Genomic DNA, 5,018 nt, shown 5'->3' on the forward strand with positions numbered 1-5,018 from the left:
AAAAATTGTAGACTTTTGCTTTCATAAAATATAATATCCGGATACATGGTATGTACCTGGACACCCCACAAAATAATGAAGATTAGTAGATTAATTAAAACGTAGCGGTTAGATTCATTTTATCTATACCGATTTATTTATTTCTAATATGTTGAAAATAATTCTTATAGTATTTCTTATAGATTAAGAAAATAGGACAATTTGCATTTTGTGCATTTTACCCGTGAGAAAAAAATCCACATTCTATCAGTTATCTGATTATTTGTGTATTTAAGAATAAATAGCTTTCCAAAAGAGATTCATAAGTATTCAGAGGTTATCTGTTCTTGCTAAATTAAAAATCAAGCATAATACCCTATGAAATTAAAGTAATGAAATTATAAAGCTTTAACAAAGTTTAAGATTATACATTGCCTGAGATGATTGAGGATCTTCCTTGATTGAGTTGGTTGTATATAAAAATAAATGATTAACTTATCTTGTACTTACACTTTTATCTATAACTTTTAGCTATAACAAAAACACAACTTTTAATTATATTTATGTGATTTTTTAACCAAAAATTATACCTATTGAGATGGATACACACGCGAATGAAAAACTAGTCTTACACTAAAAGGGGGCGGGAAAGGGGTGGGGTAAACCAGAAATTAGGAAGAAGAAGAAGGGTATTTATGGAAAAACGAATGAACATGGTAATAGAACAGTTAAGGAACATATTTTCTGCGAAAGTTCAAAGAGACCCCACAAATTTCTGATCCACCTGCTACGTGGACCCACATTTGTAATTAGTGTTTCTCTTTTTTTAAAGCAACTAATTTTCTTATCCGCGCTATGCGCGGCCGGTATCAAATGAAACTAATCATAGAAAATTATTATCTTATTTGTTTGATATAATAAAAAAATTATTATATATCATTAACATATTTATATAAAGTTGTGAAACATTAAATTATCATTTTACTTATTTGAACATATTAGATTATATTAATTTAACAAAACTCCAAATCTTTTTATGACATATAAAAGTTCATATCATTAAAAAAGAATATAATTTTTAATGTGGTACTCGAATTTATTTATATCCAATAATTTTATTTTGGTTCTATATTGAAAATATAATTTTTATTATAATATAATTCAAGATATTTTTTATTTCAAATGCTAATAAATCTTATACTCTAATAAGTTACTTGTTAAAAGTACTAAAGCAAACATTTTGAGTGAAGTATGGCAATAACTTATTCCCTCATTTTTTTTTATCTTTTTTACCATTTTCTCAATAAATAAATCATCTAATCACCTCCAATTTGCATGATCTCCCAACGTTTCCGTACTATTTCACTTATACTCTTACAACAATGGACCAACGAATAGTAGTGCATTTTACTTTATGGGTGTGTTCGGTATGGAGTAAAATGTTTTCCAAGGAAAATGTTTTCCTAGAGTAGTGGAAAATACGTGAATTTCTTACTTATTTTCTCATGTTTGTTTGGTTGATAGAAAACGTTTTCCGGAAAATACTCATCCAAGCCTCACCAACTCCAACCCAACCCCATACCCCCACCCCCACCCTACCCACACCCCCACTCCCACCCACCCACATACGCCCTCACCCCTCCTTCCAAAAAAAATTTCTTTTGATTTATTTTTTATTTTTTGCACCCCCATCCCCAACACCTCACCAACTCCAACCCAACCCCATACCCACACCCCACTCCCACCCACCCACGCCTACGCCCCCACCCCCCTCTATTTTTTTTTTTTTATATTTTACACCCCCACCTCCAACCACTCTCGTAACCCATACATCACCCCTCCTTCGCACCCTACCCCCACAACTTTTTTTTTTGAAGTTTTTAATTTTTTTTCCTACACGACCACATCCCCTCCCCCATCACCCCATCCCCCCTTGCGTGGAACCCATACCACACCAACACCCTCCCCCCCCCCCCCCCAACCCCAACAATTGTTTTTGAAGTTTTTTATTGTCTTTTGCTGGTTTCTACACCCCCTACCCAAAAAAAAATCTTTTTTGCGGGGGGGGGGGGGCTTCGTAGGGGTAGAGGTGTGTGGGTGGGGTAGGGTGCTGGGGGGTGGGGGTGCAAAAAAAGTCAAAACCTTTTTTTCAAAAAAAATAATATTTTTTGTGGGGGCGGGGGGGGGGGGTAGGGTGCAGGGTTTTGGTGGGGGGTGCAAAAAATCAAAAATAATGTCAAAACTTTTTTTCCAAAAAAAAATTATTTTTGGGAGGGGGAGGGATGGGGTGGTGGGAGTGGTTGGGGTTGGGTTGGTGGTGGTAGGGTGGTTGGTGGAATGAACTTGTGAACTTGTTTTCCCTACTTTTATTAGGGAAGTCATTTTCCCCAATTTTGAGAAAAATGTTTTCCAAAATTTTTAACTAAACGAACATGAGAAAATTGGAAAACATTTTCTAGAAAATGTTTTCCTCCATACCGAACACACCCTATATCACTTCCCCAGATAAATGACCGTAAGTTTTTACCCAAACATGCAGCCTGACATTGCTTTCCATTTTACTTTCAATATAAATTTTTTGGATACTAATTTAATTAATTAAAATCTCATATGTAAGATATTTAAATATATTTTAAAATTTTACTCTATTGTTTGGAATTGTTTCATTATTCAATTCAAATAAGTTCTATAATAATTCTATATTTTTACACTAAGTTTTTTATTTTTTACGACATCCGTAACTTTGGGAACTTTCAATTCTAAACTATGCATAAAAATCTAACAAAAAAAATCTAATGCTTCTATCTTACTATAGTCTAAAGTATTATCGAATACTTCTAAGGATCCAAAAAGTCCGCAGAAAAGTTTAACAAAAAATAGAAGATTATGACCTATACACTGAAATGGAATGTTATTATCAATGTTTATTTTTCTTTCCTGCCAGTATAACAGGAAAACTAACTAAGCAATATGACTTGCATTGTAAATTGAAATAGATGATTTATAAAGAAAAGAACTTACAATATGATTTAGCTTGAGATATCTATGAAAAGTTCAAGACAGTTAATTAACCTATGTAACAAAATGGTGGAGAAAATATCACAAATTAGAGCAAAAAATATTACATCACATGAGATAGCCCCACATTCAATCATTCATTTGTACAGGAACTATACAAAATTCTTCATTGGACTCTCACAGAAAAAGTCATGTCTTTGTCCTTTGCCATGACATTTTTATAATATGAAAACCAAAAAATAACTTGAAACAAACGGTGACTCTTTCAACCAATGCACACATAAATTGAAAGATACTTCTATTCTATTAAAAAGGAAAGAGTGAACAACAAAAATCAACTTAAACCCCATTTATTTAATCTATAGCAGATAACAACTATTTTTATGAGTGTTAACCACATAGTAAATCTTGTGTAACACCTCGTATCTTGGAACTCATGTTAGACTCGTAACGTTAGAGTTTTAGAGAAAAATTTGAAAGTTTGTACATATTACGAAAGTGGTTGACCAGCCTAATTCGGGCACCCGTAACTCCTTGATTAGTTGATAATTTGAGCAAACTTAAAACATGAAAGTTGTAGCCCTTTGGAATAGCTTTCCAAAGGTATCTTATGAAGCTCAAACGGAGCTCTGTGATAAGAGTTATGCCTATTTTACTATCACTGGTCGAAGCAGAATTTTTAGATTTTGGGTTACGTTTTTAGTCTTTTCCTACTCGAATTGGGACTCTTTATTTCATTATTGTATGAACTAAAAACGTCCCTAACACTATTCTAAACCCTAAGAGACTATTCTTTTTCTCTCTACCTCCATCCCTAAAGAACCTAGACATTTCAATCTTGCAAGAAACTCATTCTTACAATCAAGAAAAATCAAGAAACCTTCAAGAATTCGGTTTGGCAATCTAGTTTCCTAAGGTTTCCTCCAAGGTAAATATTTTAATCAAGAACCTTTGTATTCTACAAGATTTATCATTTATAAAGACTAGAATAAATCCATCTATCCCGTTACCCTATAAAAATCAAGAGTTGTAAAAAAGTTGGAGAAAACTCTAGTATTTTTCTGTTGAGTTTCATTCCGACCAGCCATATTAATTTGGTGTTTCCCGATAATCTAACCGTTAGATCAAGCCCAAATTTAACTAAGTGTTCATAACACATAAGTATAAAATATGAACGGTGGAGATTGAATTTAGAGGTCCGGAGCAGTACCCTTTGAGCCACAAACAGTAGCTACGAAAATCAGTGAAAATTTTCTCAAGGTTTCCAAATTCAAAGCTTTTGGAATTCTTCTTCAAAGATTCAGACTTTTCTTCAAGTTTTGGAGCGATTAAGGTATTTAGAGTTACTATATATGTGTGGAAACATCATTGTTCTTCCCTACGCCTCATAATCCATAAATTGTGATTCTTTACGAAAACTAGGATTTCTATACCATGCTCATGATAACCCTAGGTCCATATCCATGATTATATTATGTATGAATTGTTATAATTCCATCATTGAGTTCTTAATATTTCTTTATGATTATTAAGAATATGTCCGTAATCTATGAAAAATCCATATATCTCATTCCATGGGTTCATGCATGCTAGTTTGTGATATATTATGCTATTTTCAAGAAAATATTATACATGTTTTACAAGTTCATGCAAGCAAGCTATAATTTATGATATCCATGTACAAGCAAGTTATATTCATGAAAACCATGGGCAGCAAGTGCCACTTATTTTACATGTTCATGATTTTGGGAGTTTCTTTAATTACCGAGGAAGGCTTCAGATAGCCTGAAACTACGTAGCCACCGTAGGATGAGGATCGCTTCACCCATGTCCCGGACGATCTCTCATAATGACTGGATCCTTTCATATTTTATTAAATCTCATATTCCCTGGCAAGAACTGAGTGTTCTGCTGGCGGGACGCAAGCACCAGACCATGGATCGGTTATAAGTTATTGCTCTCACTACTTATGATATTTTTACCATGTTATATATATATATGTATTCATGTTCATGACCAGG

The sequence above is a fragment of the Lycium barbarum genome, chromosome 4 (assembly GCF_019175385.1).
Source record: "Lycium barbarum isolate Lr01 chromosome 4, ASM1917538v2, whole genome shotgun sequence".
Lineage (NCBI taxonomy): Eukaryota > Viridiplantae > Streptophyta > Magnoliopsida > Solanales > Solanaceae > Lycium > Lycium barbarum.